Here is a 23,510-nt window from a genome sequence, read left to right as displayed (position 1 = left end):
ACTTCAAAATGGCCAGCAAGATGACTAAGCATGGTAAAGGCACTTATGAACTACAGAACTGGCAATCTGAGTTTATTCTCTAGAACCCAGTTAAAGGTGGAAGGAGAGGCATGCCTACAGTTACACATCATGCACACATAATAATGAAGAGCTAGGTGCCGGGACACCTTTAACCACAGCACTCAGGGTGCAAAGACAGGTCAATTTCTATAAACTCAAGGCTAGTTTGCTCTACACAGTGAGTTCTAAGACAGTCAGGTACATAGAAAGACCCTATTTCAAAAAGCAAAAATAAAGTAGGCCAGGCAGTACCACCCATTACTGATGTCAAGTTCCTACTTCTTCCCCAGGATTCAGCACCAGGAAATATGACTTCTGCAGGTGGACAGGAGAAAAGATTGCATAAAACTTTACTGCAAAAACAAACAACAGGTTGGAGATGACTCAGTGGTTATGAGACCTGGCTGCTCTTGAACAGGATTCTGGTTCAGTTCTGCACCCCCATGGTAGTTCACAACCACCTACAACTTCAATGCCAGGGGATCCCGAACTCTATTCTGGCCTCTGTGGGCACCAGGTATACACGAAGCATACATACATTCATACAAAGAAGCATTTAAAAAGTAAATCAATGAAAAATAGATCTCCTTTAGACATGGTGACACACTCCTTTAATTCCAGCACTCAGGAGACAGTGGCAGGGAGATCTCTGAGGTAGAGGCCAGTCTAGTCAACATTGGCAGTCAGAGCTACACAGTGAGCCCTTTGTAACAAACAAGCAAGCAAACTTTCCTGGAGTGAAGCAGAAGCCATGAGTTCATCTACCAAGCAAGTTTAAAAAAAAAAAAAAAAAAAAAAAAGGCAAGCATACCAAGAACTGTGCTCCTATCAATGGCCTTTAAGAGAACCAACAGGACGGAGCTGGTTCAAGAATCCTCTGAGGAAACCTTACCACTCAACCTACTCACAAGCTGGAGCACCAAATGAGACACTGGAGAAAACTCAGGCACACCCAGTCAATGACACCCAAGCCAAGTATGCCACAGGTTTAAGTGACTCAACCAATTCGATCCAGCTCTAAGTCAGTTTGGTTTGGCTAAGTCAGTTTGGTTAAGCACTCATGGCACATACCTGTGATTCCAGCCTTGAAAAAGCAGAGGCAGAAGGCACACCACAAGTTCAAGTCCAGCCCAGGCTACAGTCAAAAACTAGGAATCAGGGGCTAGCTAAATGGCTTAGAAGGTAAAAGAACCTGTAGCTGAAACACAAGAACCTGAGCTCGGTTCCCAGCATCACCTAACAAGTAGATCACACCTCATACCTACCAGTGCTGTGGCGGGAGCAGAGATAGCAGGATTGCTGAGCCTTGCTGGATGCCAACCGAGGTAAAAACAAGTGAGCTCCAGGCTCAGGGAGAGACTCTGTCTCAAAAGAACAATGTAGAGAACAAGAACAGCTGTGCACATACATGCCATTTTGCTTTCCTAATCAAACTTGAAAAAGCAGCTGGAAAAAAAAATGTTTCATCTGTGAACATGAATGAGAATAAGCACACAAGAAACTACATCTCTGTATTTCTACCATAAAACCCACACCTGGAAACTCAACAGAAACGTAAACCTGTACCCAGGTATCCAGCTGAGGTGAGCAGTCAGCTAAGATGAGGATGTACTCCACAGTGCCAGCTCAAAGGCCAACTGCTGCAGAAGCTATGTCTGGAGCAGTGCTGGGACAGGGCCAAAAGCAGGTTTATCACACAGATGCTCCTTTCTCCTACAGGATAGCCTGACCAACATGCATATGAGAATCCTGCTCTCAAACCCTCCACATTCAGGGCAGGAGAGATACCTTAGCAACTACATCAGCTGTTTTTGCAGAAGACCCAAGTTCCATCCCTAGCATCTGCACGATGGCTCATAACCAACTGTAACTTCTGACCTCCACAGGTACTAGGCACACACCTAGTACAGACAAACATGCAGATAAAACACTCATGCACAAAACAAGTAAATCTAAAAAACCAAAAAACAACAACAAAAACAACCTCCACACCCTTGGCTTATGGTGGGATTCCACCATAAAGAAAACCTAGACACATGGTAATGAACTCCTTGGGAGACAGGTTCAGGCAGATCTCTGTGAATTAAGAGGCCACCCTGGTCTACATACTAAGTTCCAGGCCAGTCAGAGGTACATAGTGGTAACCAGTCTCAAAATAAAAAATTTAAGGAAAAGAATAAAGAAAGACCCTAGCCAGGCAGTGGTGGCAAACATCTTTAATCCCAGTACTCTGAGGCAGAGAGGCAGGCAGATCTCTAGAGTGAGTTCCAGGACAGCCAAGGCTACACTGAAAAATACTACCCAACCCCAATGCCACCCAAAAAGCAACAAAGAAACCCACCCTCCCAGTTGCTGAATCTGAGTAATTCACTGGGGAGCTTTTGGCTCTGAGGTAAGACGAGCAGAAGCTGGAATACCCTGCTTATTGATACTTCCCATTTCCTCACAGCCATCCTAGGAAATCAAAAGCCATTTGTCAACAGATGAACAAGCTGAGGTTGCATGGCTAGGTGGCCCACCTAAGATGAGAAAGGTTCAAATTAAGCATTGGTAGGCAGCTCTGCCTATAAGCTAGCTGAAGGGCTACCTAGAAAGCTGTTCTCTAGAAGGGACTCTAGAAAAACCTTTGAAAGACCCTAGTGCACCCAGGAGCCACTACGTGTACCACCCCACAACCCACCAGTAGCTACACCATGACAAAGACAGTTAAGTAGGGCCCATGGCAGACCTGCCTAGTAAAGGCTAAAGAGGCCACCTTAAAGCCAGAGTGCTGAGCTCTATAAGAAGGCTACCTCCTTTCCTGACAAGGACAGAGCCAATCCTGGCCACTTGATGTTGCCAGAGAGGCCTGAAACTAGCAAAAAAAAAAAAAAAAAAAAAAAAAAAGTTAGAAAGATAGGGGATGAGTTCTTCAGAGACCGCAGAAGGTGACCCGACCCTCAAGCACCTCATGGTTTTGGACTTTGCCTCCTTCATCTGGATGGAACAAGAGGCCAAGCTGTGACACAAGGCTGAGGTGAGGCTCCACAAGGCACACAGCCAGGGTGAAGGTGTTTCATACAGGGGTGCACTGTGGCCTGGCATCCCTAACAGTGTTCCACTATGCTGAAACCCATGTCTATACAGACCACAGGCATAAAGAGACTGTGAGCATTCCTTATCTCACTAACTCCCAACACAGCCTTTCCAAGAAGATAGAAAAGGAGACCAAAGGGCGTCGGTTCAGCAGCAGCCAGTCACTTGCAAGGGGCAGGTGGGGCTCACACCCTGGCAGAGCAGGCTAAGTCAGGCCGTCCAACAACCTAAAGAACTCAAAGGCACCACCTCAGACAGGCTGTAGGAACAAACCTATCAAACTAGCCAGGTGGGATCATGCTCAGGGCTGCAAAGAACTGCTAGAGACGTTGCTAACAAATCCTTAACACAAGTGGCCTTTCCGTTCTCTCCAGCCACAGCTCCATCTGGTAGGTACCTTGCTATCTTTGAGGAAAAGTAGCCTCCAGGGTCCTACAACCTCAAACCTCCCCTCACAATGCCTACCTCAACCTGCTAGGAGCTCCTCTTCCCTCCCCACCCCCCAGCCCAGGTGGATGCTCTGGGCCCTGACATAAGTGACATCACCCCTTTCATATAAAGAACCCAGAACTGAAAGTAGAACAGAATATGGAACAAAATCCCTAAGGATCCCATCTGGGAAACAAGTGCTTCTTCGAAGATGAAGACAGAAGACCAGTGCAGCCCACAGAAGGAACAAGAGGTCCTGGCTGGGCAACCTGAAGGTATTCCACTAAAATAAATTGTCTTCTAAAAGAGTAACCTACATTTTCATCAGACAAAAAGAGGTCACGAATATAGCCTGGAAAGCTCAGGAAGGGGAAGGATGGAAGACTGAGCCTGACATTCTCCTGACTGCAAAGTCCTGGTCCACGCACGTTGACAGGAGTTTTCTGGTGCCAGCAGAACGGGCTCTCTTCTTTCCCCTGGACTGGCCACATCCACTTTGCTGTGATCAGCCATCCACTGCCTTTGTACTTCAGTCCAGAGGCCATTCTGTTCAGGTAAAGATGAAGTCAATCCTACTACTTGACAGTGTCGCCTCCTAAAGCTGCATCCACACTGACCATGACCACACACAACCTCAAACGGTGGTGCTGACAACTTGTTCTTCTGGTTCTTAGGAGGAAACCCCAGCCATGCTCCTTAAGACTGCACCTACCAGCCTGTTTCATAATCTTCCCAGCTCTCTACACTGAGCATAAATTACTTCACTTATCAGAGCAGAGAAAATAGTCCTGTTGCTCCCTGTAAGGGACAAAAACACTGGCGTCTCAACTCTCGAGAACTCAGCTGCTGTGCCGGAGCCGGTCTTAAACTGGAGCCAGTCTTAAGCCCAACTCTCAGGAAGGCCTAAACACCAAGACTGCTCAAGTCAAGATCTTAATTTTCACCAGACATGGCTAACACTGCTGAATGTGGAGCTGCCTGCACACCCACGGCCTATCAGTTGCCTGTTCAGAACTATCAAGCAAGGTCCTGGCCTGAGCTCTGTCTGCCCCAGTGATAAGTCCCACTGCTCTCAGGGGAAATAACCAGCTGCCAGGCTGCCAAGCCTATTGGGGATGGGGTTGCTGCAGTACCCAACAGAGGTCTGCTCACACACAGAACAATTCCAGCTGCCTTCAGTTCAAGTACTCTCCGCCCAGAAACTCCCTTATTCTTGATGTACTCAATCTCTACTTATTTAGTGACCCCAAAAGGAAAAAGCTCTCACACCAGGCCCACAAGGTCATCCAGCCCTTCTTCCTCTGCCCCTCTAAGTTTTCTTGGCCCACTAATCTCACTGCACCTCTCCCAAGCAGGGAGTCCAAGTATAAAGCCAGAGGCACAGTATGCACACCGATATGCACTGAATAAATCAATCTGCAAATCACTACTTGCAATGCCAGAAATTCACAGAATAAATGATGCAGAACAAGTCAGACAGCTAACAGAGAACTGAACATCTAAGTCTTAACAATGCACTTTATTACTCAAATAAGGGCTGAGGAGTGTAACAAGTTGAGACCAACCTAGGCTATACAGCGAGCTCCAACCCAGCCTTGGCTAGAGTGAGATCCTGTCTCAAAAAGAAACAAAACCAACACAAAATAGCTCCTTACTGGGGGTAGAGATGGGGCAGCACACAGACACAACAGATTCCAGAAAGCTTCCCAAGGAGGCTTGAACCTAGACACCGTACAGATCTGTCACCATCACAATATGCTTCATCACATGACCTGCCAAATGACACATTAATAGAGATGACATGACACTAAAGAAATGTCATCAAAGTGGAACTAACAAGGCATTGCGATCAATCAGTAATGCACAAATGCTCCATTTCCTGAACTACACAGCTTCCAAGGGGAAAGGCAATCTTTGAATTAAAGAGAGGGCTGGGGCCTGGTGATCAGCTGGAAAAGACACTTGCCCCCAAGCCTCATCATGCGAGCTCTTTCTCAAGAACCCACATGGTGGGAGAAGCAACTCTGAAAGTTGTCCTCTCACTCCACACATGTTCATGAGTACAAACATACAAAAAAAAATTGACATTTTTAAAAATATTTCAGAATTTTAGGGAGCAAATGAAGAATGAGAGGTGGGTAGAGAGTGGGTAGTAGAGGGTGGGTGATCCCCACACTTAACTGCTTCCTCTAGAGAACTCTGTCTGAATCAGGAGCTTGGTGGCTGGGCCCCTCAAAGGCCAGCTGGATTCCCTTCTCCAGGACACAGAAAGGCTGGCATGATGCTTCATCACCAGATAACGCTGCAGAGGTACAAGGAGCTTACCTCATGTCCTGGAGCTGGGGGAATTCTCACAGACAGGCTGAAAACAGCAACATTCCCCAGTTCTAATACAGAAAAGGAAACACAATCACATCTCTGCCCCTCCACTAAGCAGCCCTGAGGGAACAACAGGACCTGTAGAAGCTGCAGCTCCTCAACTGGAAACTAGGTATTGCACACCCTACATCTGAGGGAGCATTTTTGGTACTTGCTATACTTGCAAAGGAAACTTGGCCCACGCACACTGAGAGCCAGGTATAAGCTAAGGACTGAAGGGTATTCACAATGTTGTAGTGTGATGTTGCTTTAAAGAAAAGTTGTAACCACCGAACAGCAGAACGAGAAGAACAAGAGGGAGACTCAGGCTCAGCATACAGACTTACGTCCACAACAGGTAACTATCGCTTTGGGAATAGACACACACATTAACAGGGATGTAGCAGTGCAGTGTACTCGAGGAACAAAAAGAAGTTAATGCCGTCAAGAAAATGTAAGGCTCAGGAGACTCTCCAGGACTTTGTCCTAAAGAATCCAAAGCCACAAGATAAAAGAGTGAACTACCTGCAGTGGGTCAGGTATGTAGAACTTGCAGCCTCTGCAAAATTGCAGGGGCAAGGAGGAAACACAGGCTCCCATACAGGTCCTAATGAGGAAGTCCCCATTCATTTCTAGTTTCCAGAGAGCGCAGACCCGTATCGGTGTCCGGCTGCGGCTGAGGCCTGCCCAGAAGCCTTTCCTTGTTGAAGTGATCAATTCCGATTCTTGGCATTAATCCCTTTAAAAGGCCAGCTGCTGCTGTCTAGTCACTGATGCCAACCCGTTCCAGGTGGAAGAAAAAAGAAATTATTGGAGCCACATCGTGGACCCGGAGGCAAATTTAAAGTGAAGAGCCATGAGGAAGCCAGGAACCAAGAGAGGGGGAAGGGTCCCGTGACTCCCTGGGGTCAAGCAGGAAGGGCGCGAGCCCAAGCAGGACAGTGGGGGGGCGGCCCTGCAGGCGTGGGCGCGCGCGGGGACTCTTATTCTGACACGGGATCCTCCGCCGCCGCCGCCGCCGCCGCCGCCGGATTCAACGCCGCCGCCGGGCCGGGACCCCCGACCCTCCCGTGGACTCTCACCCCACGCCACTCGCCCACGTGCTGTGTGCCTGCCGCCCCCACTGGGGGCGGCCCCCCAACCTGAAAAGCTCAGAAGGCAATGAGACAGCTCGGCCACTTCCCGGGACCCGGGACCCCAGCCCCACGTGCGCGGGCGGCGGGGAACTTTCCAGCGGCGCAGGCGAAGCCAACCGCGGCGCAGCTAGCCGAATACGACCGCGCTCCCACTTTCCCGCGCCCCCGCCCCGCCTTGCCAAGTTTGCTGGGAACTTACCCGGCCGCGCGCCGACCGGGCCCAGGGGCAGCGCGCGTGTCCACAGGGCTGGGGGCGGGGGGCGCCGGCCGCGCGTGCTCGCTGCGCCTGAGGGGCCGCCCGGGCCCGCGGCGCTCGCTCCGCCGCTCCGCCCGCCCGCGCCGCCGGCCAGATAATGCGCCCCTCGGCCGCACACATGGAGCCCGGCGCCGGCGTCACCGCCCGGGACATGCGCACCAGGTCAGCGCGCCCGGCCCGCGGCCCCCAAAACACCGGGGAGCTCTTAAAGGCGACGCCACCCGCCCGCGCCCGAATGGGCGGGGCCCGGGAAGGGAGGGGCTCGTTGTGGGCGTGGTCTGTTGTGGGTGGGGCTCCCTGGAGGCGAGGCTGGGCGGGCCTACCCGGAAGCGCCGCCCTCCCTGCCCCACAGACTCGCGACGCTGTGCTACGCGACTGGGTTTCCCACTTAGGCTACTAAGCGCCCCTCAGCCATGGCCAGCTTAGTGCGCACAGCTCGGCCGCGCCCAAAGCTGACTCACGCTGACCTCTCCCGAGCCCGGCGCGGCCACCTCTGGTAACTCTGAGACACGCGCCCGGGGCCTCTCAGGAACTTCGGTGTTGACCTCCAGTGAGAGGGTGCAATCGGCTGAGCGGTTCCCGCTCCTCCCCCCCACCCCCAGCCTCACACCCACCTACAGACCGAGGTGGACGGCTGTCCCCTTCCACTAATCCACATCTGGCCTGTGCCTCTGGAGAAGAAGGAATCCCCAAGAAAACAAACCTGCGCTCAACCCCCTCCGGTAGCACCAAGGAGACAATAATAACCAGAAAGGAAGCGAGTTTGGGGAGGTTATGAAGCACCTAAAGCCAATTTACAATTTCAACAAGGAAAGTACAAAGTTCATAGAAAACTATTTCGGGACAGCGAGGTGGTTCAGTGATTTAAAAAGAGGCTTGCCACCAAACCTAACGACCTGAGTTCCATCCGCACAAGTTGTCCTCTGACACAAACACACGCTCATAAATAAAATATGTTAATTAAAAAAACACATCTGGAGCAATGGCTCAGCAGTTAAAGGTACTACTGGCTGCTCTTGCAGAAGACCCAAGCACCCACATGGTGGCTTACAACCTTCCATAACTCCAGTTCTAGGGGATTTATGTCTTCTGTCTCAAAACACATACCTAATGCAGCAGAAAAACACTCATACACATCATAAACCTTAAGAAAACAAAGCCAAGAGCCGAGGGCTAAAAAGAGTTAGCTCAGTGGTTAAGGGCACTTCTTGTTGTGAAAGACCTGGGTTCTATTCCCAGAACCCACATGGAGGCTCTGCACCTCCTTAGGCAACAAGCACACACGTGGTACACAGATGCACATGCAGGCAAAACACTAATGACACATCAATTTCTTTTAATATAAATAACAAAAATAAAGAAAAGGAAACCTCAAGGTAGGTGGATGAGTTCGTGGCCAGCCTGTATACTGTGGCTAAGGCTACACAGAGAAACTCTGTCTTGAGAGGGAAAAAAAAAAGGAAAATGAAAAAGAAAAAAGAATGCCTAGTGTCACAAAGCAGTTGTTAATATCAGAATCACTGAAAAAGACTCCTGCCATGTTCCTATTCCAGCTTACAACAGTGATGAGACAGACACCTGGACTCCTGCAAACTGCTGACTCGCCTTTTTTGTAACACAGGTAACTGCACAACAGTGTTACTGCACAACAGCTGTAATGTAATCCGATGGCTTCTGTTGTGTTGGGAGAAACATCAAAGTACTTCTAACACATAAGTGAGTCTCACCTCAAATTTGAAAAATTACAAAAATCTTCATCCTCAATACTGCCTTCCCAAAGTCCTTCTGAATTTCTATGGAGTTTTACGGTTGGCAACTTTGTCATTAACCCCCCCACACACACACCTAAACCTTCCAAGTTTAAAGCAACATCTTGCAGGACATTAGAAGAGAAGCACTCACTCTTCAACCTCAAAATCATACAAAATACCAATTGGCCAGGGACCTGGCAAAGAAATGCAAATGTTCCAGCTTAAACAAAAAGCTCTCAAACTTGACCAGGTGTAGTGCAGGGGGCCTCCTGCTCTATCCCTGTGCAAGGGATACCCTGTGAATGGGTAGACAGAATCCAGGGCTTCCGCTGCACATAGTATTGTTGCTCTAAGAGTCACTGGTGCCACAGTGATTAATCAGATGATATGCATTACAACAAAACAAGCAAAATGTTACCTCAGGTACCTCACCTGGTTCTGATTAATTATTGAGGAACTGAACCAAGTGTGGTCAAGTGGGAACCCTGAAATTCCACGCCAGGGTAAGAATCCCAGAGTCTAAACTGTTAAGCCCTTTGTGAGTCACCAAGGTGACAAACTATCCAGTTTAAAGAAAGGCATTGGCTGTGACATGCTAATGATACAGCCATGTAGACTGGTGACAGGTGGGCTGCTCCAGAGGGCAGTGTCAACTTCCCTAGCTGAGCAAGTATTGGGTAGAGAGAGAGCAAAGGTAAAACACAACAGGGTTTCCTTCTGTGACTGAAAGGGAGCTACGGACACAAATGATGAAGTGACAGTAGGGGCAGGCCTCTTTGGGGGTCCTTTTATGGCTTAGCTGCTTGAATGGAAACCTCCCTGCCCTGATGCATCGGGGCTGGCTTTTATGAAACATGAGGCACTCAGCTGCTCACAACACTATCTAAACTGCAGACACCCTAATTACCAGCCATGTTTTCCTCTGCTCTCTGTGCCCTAAGAACAAGCTGTTAGTGAACCACTTTCAAAACACTTCTCTAGCAGAGGATGGAGCTCAACAGTGGAACCCTTGCCCAGCATGCCCAAAACCCAAGGGAAGAGGGGAGAGGAAGAAAAAAAAACTTTGCTAATAATAGCCAAAACGCCTTACTCCCCAACCACTGTAAAAAATAGTCTAATTATCTTTTAATGCACTATTAAATAAACTAACATCTGAGCCTGTTCCTATACAATGAAGGTACTGAAGAGAAGGAAAAAAAAAAACTTGGGAGCTAAATTCCCATGTTCCAGTCTCCTTTCATAGCAGAAGCTGGGGTTGGCTCAAGAATTCACAGCAGTGCCGGGCGGTGGTGGCGCACGCCTTTAATCCCAGCACGCCTTTAATCCCAGGCAGGGGCAGGCGGATTTCTGAGTTCGAGGCCAGCCTGGTCTACAGAGTGAGTTCCAGGACAGCCAAGGCTATACAGAGAAACCCTGTCTCGAAAAACAAAAAACAAAAAAAAACCCAAACAAACAAACAAAAAAACCTTGTCTCGAAAAACCAAAAAAAAAAAAAAAAAAAAAAAGAAGAAGAAAGAAAGAAACCACAGCAACCCTGCCGAATGATGGAGACACTGCACTTTTCTTTCTTCCTTTTTTTTTTCTTTTTTCCTCCTCCTCTACCTCTCTGTCTCTCTGTCTCTCTCTGTGGTTTTTCAAGACACGGTCTCTCTGTGTAGCCCTGGCTGTCCTGGAACTTGCTTTGTAGAACAAGCTGGCCTCAAATTCAAAGGTACACCTGCCTCTGCCTCCAGAGTGCTAGGTTTAAAGGTGTGCACCACCACAATGCACTTTTCTATTCTACTGAATGTTCCATTCAAGTTTTTGGAGAATGAAACTTAAAATGAATTCCTAACTGACCGGTCAAGAACTTAGAGAACACTGGTACCAAGAGCATCACAGGTGGAAGGTCAGCAGAAGCATACTCTAGAAGCTGATGAGGAATAAGATAGAATGACCCCAGTTTACAGAATGCATTCTTAAGAAACACTGATGTCAGCAGGTACAAACATATCATCCAGCACTCAAGAAGCAGAGGCAGGAGGATCAGGAATTCATGGTAACCTTGAATTATATGAAATCAAGTCTCAAAAAAATAAAAAGAGGAAGAGAGAAAGGGGAGACTAAGACTCTAGACTCAGCTGCAGCTCAAGGTCCTTGCTTCCCAGCAGCATAAAAGAAAAACCAAAGAGCTATCTGGCCTGGGGATACAGGTTGGCCATCCTGACAGCAGAGAGGCTGAGGCAGCCTAGGCTACAAAAGTGAATTCAAGGCCAGCTTGGGAAACTTAGACAATGTCAGGTCCCTCAAGAAATTCCTTTCCCAAAGTCTAGCATTTAGATAGACCCTGTTTCAAAATAAAAAAGCAAGCTAAAGCTAGGTTAGTGCTAGAGGGCTAGAGGGCTTGCCATTCATGTGAGGCCCTAGGTTCTTTTTCCAGTGTAGAGATCTGAGGAAGTCCTCAGTGAATGTGTATTGTTGGCATGGGCACAACCACGTGAAGGAGCCAATGCCTCAGAAGCCATGGTAATTGGCAAAGCCTTCTCCCAAGGTAAACTTAGAGGGATGGCAATGCAAAGGGATGGTTCCAGTTTAAATGCTGGCAGTGTTTGCAAAAACTAGCATGTAGCCGGGCGGTGGTGGCGCACGCCTTTAATCCCAGCACTTGGGAGGCAGAGGCAGACGGATTTCTGAGTTCGAGGCCAGCCTGGTCTACAGAGTGAGTTCCAGGACAGCCAGAGCTACACAGAGAAACCCTGTCTCGAAAAACCAAAAAAAAAAAAAAAGAAAAAAAAAAAAGAAAAAAAAAAAAAAACTAGCATGTAAATCTTCCTCCTCTAGGATGCAAAGGAGACTGCTCCCCTATTGAACCTCCTACCCAGACTAGCTAACTCCTCCCCACTTTGCTATACATAAGAAACCCCCTACGGTGCCAGGTTGTTATATGGTAGATGTCCTTGACCACAGCAAGCACAGCACACCCAATCCCAGCTTTTCTGTACATATGTCTGTTCTTTCCTCATTCTCTCACCACCCCAGTCAGGTTTTCGGGACCAAGGCATGCAGGATGAGGTACACCAATATGAGGGGAGGGGAGAAGAGAGTGAAGGAAGAAATGAAAGACAGGCAGGTGAGGTCACACAGGAAGAGCTAAGCCCCTCTCTAAGGATGTGACATTTGAAGAAACTCCTATCAGATGAATTATGGAAAGCATTTCAGGTATCCAGAATAATAGAGCGGCAGGCTGGAGCCAACTACAATAAAATACCTGGAAAAAGGTCAGCTTCAAGTTGTCAGGAGGGTTCATGGGTAAAGATGCTTGCTGCCAAACCTGACAATCTGAGTTCAATCCCTGAGACCCCACATGGTAGGAGGAGAATTTTAACTCCTGCAAAAAAAAAAAAAAAAAAAAAAAAAAAAAACCTGGCAGAGGATGGGAGAATCCCATCTACTCCTGAGGCTGAGGCAGGAGGTAGATAGATGCTTCCTGAGTGTGTGCTAGAGCCCCATTCCATGCCCAACACAATGGGGGAAGGGAGAACAATTTAATGTATGTCAAAAGTCAACTGTCACCAGGCAGTGGTGACACACACCTTTAATCCCAGCACTTGGGAGGCAGAGGCAGGTGGATCTCTGAGTTCGAGACCAGGCTGGCCTCGAACTAAGAAATCCGCCTGCCTCTGCCTCCCAAGTGCTGGGATTAAAGGCGTGCGCCACCACCACCCGGCCACCTGTTTTCCTTAATATGTGACCCAAGGGAATTCATTGGCTAGTCAAGGTTCATCCCAACCTTGTACTCACTAGAAAGTCCAAAAGCATGTCAGGATAAATCTAACAGATTTCAGATCCTTACAAGAAGCCTAGATATCGACAGGCCTAAATTCAACCTATGTAATTTGACTTCCTAATTATTTGTTTTAGGGACAGGGTCTCACTCTGATGCCCAAGTGGTCATGGAACTGATGTCCAGCCTCAGCTTCCTGGATGTTAGCTAGTCTCCCAGGCGCAGGCCACCACACATGGTTTTCCTGCACTCAATCTTAAATCACACTTAGGCACATTTCATCAGACTTTCGGCCTTTGAAAGCAACCTTGGGCTTTTCTTTTTCTTTCCCCCTCCTCCTCTTCTTCCTCCTCTTCTTCCTCATTCTTTTTGTCTGGTTGGTTGGTTGGTTGGGGTTTTTTTCGGACAGGGTTTCTCAGTATAGTCCTGGCTGTCCTGGAACTCATTTTGTAGACCAAGCACTGGCCTTCAACCCAGAGATCTGCCTGCCTCTGCCTTCTGAGTGCTGGGATTAAAGGTGCACACCACCACCAGCTCCTTTAGGCTTTTCTTATTTTTTTTTAAAGATTTATTTAATTATTTTATGTATATGATGAGTACACTGTAGCTGTCTTCAGCAGCCATAAGAGGGCATCGGATCCCATTACAGACGGTTGTGAGCCACCATGTGGTTGCTGGGAATTGAACTCAGGACTTTTAGAATAGCAGGTCAGTGCTCTTAACCGCTGAGCCATCTCTCCAGCCCCCTTTGGGCTTTTCTATGCCAGAATATTGAGCTCCATTACTGACTTCAAAGGAAGTCAAAGACCACAGTGTGATCCTGCTGTACCCACATTCTCCTTTAGAATACCAGCTTCAGACTACACAGACCTTCCTCATCTTCCTCTCCTTACTGCAGCATTCTCTGTATCACCTGATCCAGCCCCATCCCTGACTCTCAGCAAGTCAGACCAATGAGTTCTTAAAGCCAGATCTCTGCAAGAGTACATGTAGCCACATGTAACAAGCTTCTTCCCCATTCATCCAATTATGCCTCAAGTCCATATGGCAAATATACAGCTTGCTGCCCAGCACAGATGCTGTATAACAGTTTTATTTTCCTTTCCTTTCCTTTCCTTCCCTTCCCTCTTCTTCCCCTTCCCTTCCCTCCCCTCCCTTCCCCTCCTGAGATTTAAACAGTCCATCCTACAGGGAAGCTCCTTAAACAGGAAGGTAAACAACTCAAAATAGCTTCAGGAAGTCCCTGAAACTGACCAGATTTCTCTGGAAGGGACCCTCAAAGAACCAAGACTAGACTAGCTTGCCTGGAAGAAGCAGAAACCATGAGAGCTGCCTGGAAAAAGTTTAGACCAACTGAGGCATCCAGTAAGGTCACTCTCCAACCTGTTGAGCTGCCTAAAAAGTATTCATTGTGCTTCAAGTTCCCCACTATGTGAGATGCAGCTCTTTGAGTCATTTCTGCTCCTGTAACTAACCCCAATAAAACTCAGTGGTTCACCATGTTGGGCTTCAGTGGTGTCCATAATTTGGTGTGCTGAGGATTCCCTATCTGTGAGTAGACTGTGTGTGTTGCACCCCCACCCTCCGGAAAAGTTTTGTCATACAACCGTGGACTAATTTGTTCCTGGGCAGCTTTAACCCTGGCCAGCCTCAAGTAGAGTACTGTAGTACAGTTGTCAGCTGTACTACAGCTCCAGAGCAGCTGCCTCAATGGATTTCCTTTCATGTACCCCATACCCACACTACAGTTGAGGACACACTAGGCCATTTGTAACTAGGTACCTTTACTGAGGTACCTAATTTTACAAGGTAACAGAAGGCACTGTCCACATTTAAGCTCAAGTCTGCAAGGGAGGGGTGCTCAAGATTTGTGCTGAAAACATGGCTTCCAATGGTCAATTCATACAGTAAAAAGATAAAACCACTCCACAAGTGAAGCAGAAGGACCTGAGTTCTATCCCAGAATGTAAATGTGGAAGGAAGGAACCAGCTCTACAACTGCCAAATCCTGAGAGGTACTGCCTAATTGCTTCTCCCCACACCTCCCTGGCAGCCCCTCAAAAGGTAAACTGGTGACAGCACAACAGGACACGAGTGCTCTGGTTGTCCACCCTGCCCCATGGGGTCTCGGAGTTTGTGGATACAGGCCCTCTCACAGAGGTTATGACTTAAAAAAAAATATGAACTGTTTTTCTGTGCTCAAATTGGGGTACAAGAACTAAGTCTGAACAGAGTTCTCAGAGTGAACAGAAAATAATTAAGAGGAAGCCAGTACCCACTCCTCAGGGGCAACAGGAACCCAGAGGTGGGAACTCATCACAAACCCAATGACTTGCTTATAGCCACTTCTAGTCTGGAGCTTTCTCTCCCATCTCCCAAATCAGTGTTTGGGTAGAATGAAAAAAAAAAGAAAAAAGAAAGAGGACTGTCAGGAACTCTCCTTTACAGTCCTCTTCCTACACTCCTTCACACACCCCACTTCTGTTCTTTAAATGAGAACCCACCTACTCTCTGACTCCAGCCCTGACACAGCCCATAATTAAGAAAAACATCTGTCCAATCACCGACCTAGGTAGATTAACATCAAGACTGAGATCTCCAGCCTCACTCCAGTACAACAATTTCAAAATGGCACCTTCCTAGTCTGATAGAACAGAGTGACACCAGGGCAAAAGGAACCATGTGCACTCCTAACTTTACAACAAGGCAGTTACTGGAACCCTCACCTTCCCCAGGTAATCAGCAACAGCCAAGGGGCTCAGGTGGTAGACCCCTCAACTAGCATGCACAAAACCTTGTGCTCTATTCCCCGGACCACATAAACTTGGTGAGGTAGTGCATGCCTGTCATCTCAGCACTGAGAAGGTGGAGGCAAGAGGAACAGAAGTTCAAGGTCCCCCAGGACTCCATAGTGAGCATAGTGAGTTTAGGTCAGAGATCCTGTGTCAGAGGAAGAGGAGGAGGAAGAAGAGGAAGAGGAAGAAGAAAAGGAGGAAGAGAAGGGAGGAAGAGGATTGATTTTGATGATGGTGGTGGTGATGATGATGCCTAATATCTTCCTTGTCTGAATTTCTTTTTTTTTTTTTTTTTTAATTCTTTTGGGGGGTTTAGGCAGGGTCTCACTATGGCTGGCCTCAAACTGAGAGATCAATCTACCTCTGCCTCCCAAATACCAGGATTAATGTGTACACTACCAAACCTATGTTTATAGATATCCAAAGAAGCCAAAAGTGGGTGTTGGATCTGTAGTTACAGGTGGCTGTGAACAACCTGAGTGCTTGAAACTTACCTTGAATCCTTTGGAAAAGCAGCAAGCAATCTTAAGCATCAGGCCATCTCTCCAGCCCTGATTTTTTTTTCTTCAAACTGCTAGGGTAGTGCCCACTATAATCTCAGAACTATAGATGTGAGACAGGAGGACTGTGAGTCTAAGGCCAGACAAGGATGGTGGTAATCCCAGCAGAATTCCCTGAATTCCAAACTGGTGGAGGGTAAATAGAAGAAGAAGAAAAACAAAATGAAAAACAAAAACCAGGTGGTCCTACAGTCCTAGCTACAGTGGGAGATCAGTTGAGCCCAGGGTTTGAAGACCAACCTGAACAACAAAGGAAGATCTTGTACCTTGTAGCCAAAAGGGGGCAGAAACAAAAAGATGGGGTCCCATGCAGCCTGGGTAATACAGGAGGACCCTGTCTCAAAAAATTAATCAAAGCAAGTGAGGAGGTGCAAGTAGGAAAGTAGCTGTGTATCTTGGGGCTTACCTAAACAAACATGAACAGGTCTCTGTTCCACACTCAGCACCACCACCAAAAAAAAAAAAAAAAAAAAAAAAAAAGAGGAAAAAAGCTTCAGTGTGAGAAATGCTTTGCTAGGCTAACTTCTGTAATCCCTCTGCCCTGAGGGGGTGCCATAGGACTCAGAAACACACAGCATGGTGGTTTCCACAGACTCAAAGCTGAGCACTCTGCTCTCACTTGACTCTCCCAGATTCTCTAGTTTCTCGGCCACTTACCATGAATCAACTACTGCCAACAGTCATCATAAACCTCACAAATGCCACAGAGCCTCCTGGCCTGTTTCCAAGGAAGAAACAGAAGCTAGGTGAGGAACTTAGAGAAGCAGGGAGGTTTTACTTTGAAACCTCCCAGAAATAGACACCCAGGCTCCCAATGAGACTGGCTGCAGCATGGCTGCCACATCAAGGAGTATCCTCCAGGAAATCTCACACTGGTGAGGCTTGTCTTCTTGTCTGCAGCTGGGCTGGCAGCTCAGTAAAAGCCACCATTCTGCTTACTTCCAGACTAGTGAGACCTAGTGCTCACTTCAAGCAAGCAAACACTGTTGAGATTTTTGCTGTCATGGGAAATTACATCAAACAGTAAACTTCACACTTCCAATTTCTAAACTCAAACTAAGTTAAGTACTTGTTTGAGACAAGGTCTCCTAGGCTCTTGTATCTCATTCAAGCATCAAACTTTTTACATAACCAATAACTCCTGATCCTCCTGCATCAGTTACACTGAGTTTATACTGTGCTGAGTACTGAATCTAGGGTTTTGTGCATGCTCTGCAGTGCTCTACCAATTGAGTTACATCACCAGCCCTAAATTATTTTTTAAAGGTAGGAGGGGGTGACAGGATGGCTCAGTGGGTCTTGCTGCCCCAAGCCTAATGGTCTGAGCTCAATCCCCTGGGCCCACATGGCAGAAAAGGGCACACTGCTGGTACTCAGCTTCTGACCTCCACACACAAGCCATGGCAGGCACTAAACACCCACACACATACAGAATAAGTAAATAAATGAACAAATGCAAAAAAAATTTTTTTTGAAAGGCATTCATTCCTGAGGCTGGAGTTGATGGCTTAATGATTAAAAGCAGTGACTATTCTTACAGAAGACCTGGGTTCAATTCCCAGCAGCTCTGTAACTGCTGTAACTCTATCTGTAACTCTACTTCTAGTGGATCCTAAACCCTCTTCTGGCCTTCTTAAGCACCAAGAACACAGGTGGTACAGAGAAATATATAAGCCAAACACCCATATGATGGCTACTCTTGGTTGTCAACTTGACTACAATGCAGAAATGAAAAGCATACCTGTGAGAGATTTTTTTCATGGTTTTTGTTTGTTTGTTTGTTTGTTTGTTTGTTTTGTTTTGTTTTGTTGGGGTTTTTGTTTTTGTTTTTGTTTTTGAGACAGGGTTTCTCTGTGTAGTCCTGGACCTGCCTCTGCCTCCCAAGTGCTGGGATTAAAGGTGTATGCCACCACTGCCCCGGCTTTTTCATGGTTTAAAGTGGGTAAATCCACTTCTTGTCTGGACCTTTGAGACAAGGCACATGCCATGCCTTTGATTCTGACTTTTTTAAAGTGGGAAAACACACCTTTAATCTGGGCCTCTCCTTCTGCTGGGAACTTATATTAAGACAATGGAAGAAGGAAGCTTTTACTCTTTGCCTGTTTGTCCTTGCTCTGCTTGCACATCCATTCCTTCACTGACATTGAGGCCTACTTCAAGACTCCAGCACATACTGAAGACCAGCTGAGATACCCAGTCTTGTTAACTGAGCAACTACTGGATTCTTACACTTTTCATTCACAGCTAACCATTGTTGGACAATCTGGACTACAGCCAGATATAGAGATGGGTTGGGGGAAGATTCATTCTAGAAGTTTTGTTACTCTAGAGAATCCTAATGCAACCCATATGCATAAATTTTCTGTTTTTATTTATTTATTTTTATGTATATGAATATACTATAGCTGCCTTCAGACACACCAGTAGAGGGCATCTGATCCCATCACAGATGGTTGTGAGCCACCATGTGGTTGCCAAAAATTGAACTCAGGACCTCTAGAAGAGCAGCCAGTGCTCTTAACCACTGAGTCATCTCTCCAGCTCATAAATTTTCCTTTAAATAATTAATATTGAAGCAGGGTCTCTATGTGGCTATCTAAAAACTCACTCCACAGACTACGCTGGCCTCAAACTCAAGATTCTGCCTGCCTCTGCCTCCCAAATTTTAGGATTAATGGTGTGTGGTACCACACCCAGTGGTATATATCACTCTAGAAGCAGCAGTAGGCAGATCTCTGTATCAGGCCAGCTAAGACTATACAGCGAGACCCTATATCATTCAACCAATCACCAATAAATAAATAAATAAAACTTTAAAATAATATTTTAAATGGTGCTAGAGATGTAGTTTAATAGTAATAGTACTTGCCTAGTAAGACTAAGAGCCTAGGATCTCATCCTTAGAACCTCAATAGATAAATAAAAACATTTTATTCACTTGACAACCTGGGGTTAATCCCTAGGACCCATACGACAAAGGAGAGGAGTCACTGGAAAAGTTGTTCTCTGACTACATGCCCTCCTACAATAACTACATGTGTGTAATTTAAACAAAATAAAACCACCGTATTGACAGCAACACAGAAAAACCTGCCATAGCACCTCTTTTTTTTTGTGCAGGAGCAGAGAGTAAGAAGTCTCATTATATTGCCAAGGCTGAACTCACAATACCCCTGCCTCAGCCTCCCAAGTGCTAGGATGATTAGTGTTTGGTATGTGCATGGCTAGAACACTTAAGTACTCACATACCCTTTAGAGGCCAGTTTACAGGAATCTATCACACTCAGTGACATAGCACTACACACAAAGGTGGGGCTACAGACAGGAGCAGGCCAAGACACTGGACATTACAAAGAACACCTCATTCATTCGGTTCCCACCCCATACAGTAGTCATTTCCCAGTTCCCACAGAGGCTTCTTTCTTATCCTCAACATCCCCAGGGAACAAATGCTCCAGTGCTGTCTGCAGCAGGAAGGAAACCCTGACTTCCCTGGCTATTTCAGTTATATAAATCAACATTTCCTTGGCTGGAATAGGCCAGGGTAATGTTTGGACCCACATGCATCTCAGCACTGCCCACCAACTGATAACCACGTTACATTACGCTGAATAAAAGTACCTAGATCAATACTGTTTCTAACTACCCAAGGCTTTTTATTTAAGATCCTTAAAATGAAAAAAAAATTGAAAATTTTCCTGTTAAATAACAGATACAGTGGAGAGGCCACCATCCACCAGCAACATCTGTGGCTCGAGACAGTGTAATTTCAGGGGCAGAGCGAATTCCCTAAGTTGATTACTTTACACACACATACACACACACAAATAAGTCAATTTTTTAATTAAATAAATAATGAACTAGCTTGCATAACGGCTCATGCCTATAGTTCCAGCACTAGGGAGGCTAAGGCAGGATTGCCATGTGTTTGAGTTCAACCTGGATGACACAGTAAGCCTGTCTTTTAGCCCTAAAACCTAGGTTTAAAATACCAGGCATGGTGAACCCTCTAACCCCAGCACTGGAGAGGTGGACACGGCATATCCCTGGGGCTTCCTGGCCAACCAAGACCAACTAGTGTGACCAGTGAAAAACACCATCTCAAATAAATAAAAATTGCTTTTATTGTATCAAACCAAAACCTTTTTCAAAGTTTAAGATTAGTAGACATTTCTTAAAATGTTAAAAGATTCAAGAAGCAGAGGAAGGCAGATCTCTGAGTTCAAGGTCAGCCTGGTCTACAGAGTGAGTTCCAGGATAGCCAGAGCTACACAAAGAAATACCCTGAGAGAGGGGGAAGGCTTAAAAGCTAAGTCAAGCCAAGCACTACTTTAATGACAGCACTTAGGAGAGAGGTAGTCAAGGCTGGTCAGGTCTACAGATTAATACCCCATTTACATAGATAAAAAAATGACTGACTGACGGACAATCCTAATTTTAAAAGACACTGCCTCCCCCTCCCATAAAAAAAGGCCAAAGTCACTATAAACACTGTTAGATTTCTGTAATACAACATCAAGACACAATACAAGACACAAAAGGACCAGTGATGAAGGGCACTCTGGCTGGGTGTGCAGTTTAAAGTCAGCCTGGGCGATAAAAGACTGACTTTTTTTCCAATATGGGAGAGCCTGGTTCAGACTTTTTTACTCATTATTTTCCCCCTGGGTTTTATCCATCTGTTGCCACACTATTCACCCACCATGATTATAGGGCTTTCACTAATTACTAAGAAAAAAATCCACTAAAATAAGAGTATCCTATGTGGGCATAGAGACACATGCCTGTAATCTCAGCCCGCAGGAGACACAAGATTCCTAAGTTAGAGGATCATGAATCTAAGACCAGTCTGGACTCCATAGTGAGTACCTACCCCAAAAAGCAGAGATGGGAATGCAACTGTCCTTCCTGCCCTCTCATTCCCAATCCACCTTACCCTAGTCTCCTCTCAGCCCCAGAAGTGAGGTTAGCATCTCAGCCCTCTAGAGCTGAATCCCAGAACTCAGGTAACTTCCAGTCTCCTCTTGGGCACTAAGCCACACTACTGGTCTTCTCAAAGTACTATTATTATGTGTAGTTAAATGCCTTGTACAACACTTTTCCAGTCTTTTGTTCCCAAATCTGATCTATTACTATGAAAAAGGTTCATTTTTCAAGATTCTGTAGCTCACCAAGTAACTGTTCCACATCCTTTACTGCTTCAAAACAGGACAGGATCCTTTAATATTACAGCTCACCTACTTTTTCGCTTCCCACAATTCTTCAAGTTCATTATCTTCTATTTTGCCTCTGGTCTAATTAGTTATACATCTCTCTACTTGCCCTTCACTCACAAATTACCCCATTTGACGGAGAGAGATGCCAAGGCCAAAGCAAACACAAGTGCCTGCCACATAGCAAATCTTTCTCACATCTGGTAACAGAACACAGAAAAACTGAAAAACTTCCAACATTTGTTTCTCTCTGAGGATATTTAGCTTTGGCAGACTATCTTCTGTCTGGGAGTCCAGACCAGGGCTCTAACCTCATGAACATCATAAGCAACCTGTGCTGACCATCTAGTCCATTACCTCAGGTTCACTCCTTCCCTCAAGTTATGAACACCTCCTGACAGCAAGCCAGTCTTCACTTTCACTCACAGCAGTGTGCTCCAATCTTTAGTATCATGCTGGGTTCATGCTATAACTTGGTAAACCACACAACTAGGACCAACATGCCCCTTAAAGCATCAAAAAGAAAACCTTCAGAAAGGAGGTATTACCCTGCTATGATGTGGGTATGGTTTAAGACTCTCCCCCAACAGAGATCACAACTGTGCTGTTAATAGGTTAGAAAGCCAAGTGTGGTGGCACTTGTCTCTCATCTCAGCACTGGGATGATGGGAAGAAAGAGGATCAGCAGTTTGAGGCCAGTCTTGGTGCAGAGCAAGCATGTCTCCAGAGGCTACACGAGACCTTGTCTCAACCAAGTCCTTCCCCCAAAAATGAGGGTGGAATTTTGCCAGGCTATATGCTGTTTAGACACAAGTCCATAGCCTGTAATATCTGTTGCACAGTAGTCTGAGGCAGAAGGATTCCAAGATCAAGGCCTTCCTGAGCTAGAGTGAGCTCAAGGTCAGACTGAACAACATATCAAGATTCTATCTCACAACTACAATAAAAAATTGAGGGGGGGTGTAGAAAGATGGCTCAGTTTAGAATGCTAACTGCTCTTCCAGAGGAGCCAGGTTCACCTCCAACTCCAGTTCTAGGAATTCAACACCCTCTATTGAGTATCTAGCAATGTGATGCACACTTACATGCAGGCAAATACTCTACTCAAAAAATAAAAAAGTTAAAATGCTCAAAAAATATTTAAAGACTGAGGATACAGTTCAGTGCAATTCAATGGTAAAAAGCATTAGCATGCATGAGTCTGGGTATGACGACAAATATGGGGGTTGGCTTTAGAATTATTGAGAATTAATACTTAGGGTGAAGTCCCTTGGGCTAATCTGGTAACCATTTAAGAAAAGGGCTAGAGAGCTGGAAAGCTGGCTCAGCAGCTAAGAGCACTGACTGACTGCTCTTCCAGAGGTTCAGTTCCCAGCAACCACATGGCGGCTCACAACCATCCAATGCCCTCTTCCAGCCTGTCTGAAGAGAAAGACAGTGTACTCACATACATATACATATACATATACATAAATCTTTTTTTAAAAATTGGAATACATTTAAAAAGAGAGAGAGAAGGGCTAGAAAGATGGCTCAGCAGTTAGGAGCACTTACTACTCTTACAGAGAACCCAGGTTCATTTCCCAGTACCCACAGTTCCAGAGGATCCAACTCCCTTTTCTGATGTCCTCCAATTTATATACACACAAGACACACATACATAAACATTTAAAAAAAAAAAAAAAAAAAAAAAAAAAAACCTGGGCATGCCTTTAATCCCAGCAGAGGCAAATAGATTTCTGGGTTCAAGGCCAGTCTGGTCTACAGAGTAAGTTCTGGAATAGCCAGGATTATACTGAAAAATCTTGTCATTCATTCACTCATAGATAGATAGATAGATAGACAGACAGACAGACAGACAGACAGACAATGATAACAATAACAACAAAAAAGCCAGGCAGTGGTAGCGCACGCCTTTAATCCCAGCACTTGGGAGGCAAAGGCAGGAGGATTTCTGAGTTCGAGGCCAGCCTGGTCTACAGAGTGAGTTCCAGGACAGCCAGGGCTACACAGAGAAACCCGTCTTGAAAACCAAAAATTAAAAACAAAAACAACAACAACAAAGAGTACAGGTATGCATAGTTACACTAATAGCCTGCTCCTTGTCTCATGCC

General features: G+C 46.2%; 1 protein-coding gene across 4 annotated transcripts in view; it reads right to left on the bottom strand.

The window, feature by feature from the left end:
- Positions 1–23,510, bottom strand: part of Gatad2a (GATA zinc finger domain containing 2A) — an 89,665-nt gene that overhangs the window by 61,698 nt on the left and 4,457 nt on the right. For 2 of the 4 annotated variants that reach the window (XM_076914352.1, XM_034520368.2), the window contains exon 1: positions 7,258–7,519. The exons of the other annotated variants lie outside the window; for them this stretch is intronic. The gene's annotated coding sequence lies outside the window, so the exon portion shown is untranslated. Of the gene's footprint in view, positions 1–7,257; positions 7,520–23,510 lie in introns of those variants that run through there. 4 annotated transcript variants of the gene reach the window in all.

The sequence above is a fragment of the Arvicanthis niloticus genome, chromosome 16 (assembly GCF_011762505.2).
Source record: "Arvicanthis niloticus isolate mArvNil1 chromosome 16, mArvNil1.pat.X, whole genome shotgun sequence".
NCBI classification, from domain to species: Eukaryota; Metazoa; Chordata; class Mammalia; order Rodentia; family Muridae; genus Arvicanthis; species Arvicanthis niloticus.
The sequence above is the reverse complement of the archived record's forward strand: the minus strand, read 5'-3'. Positions and strand labels throughout refer to the sequence as shown.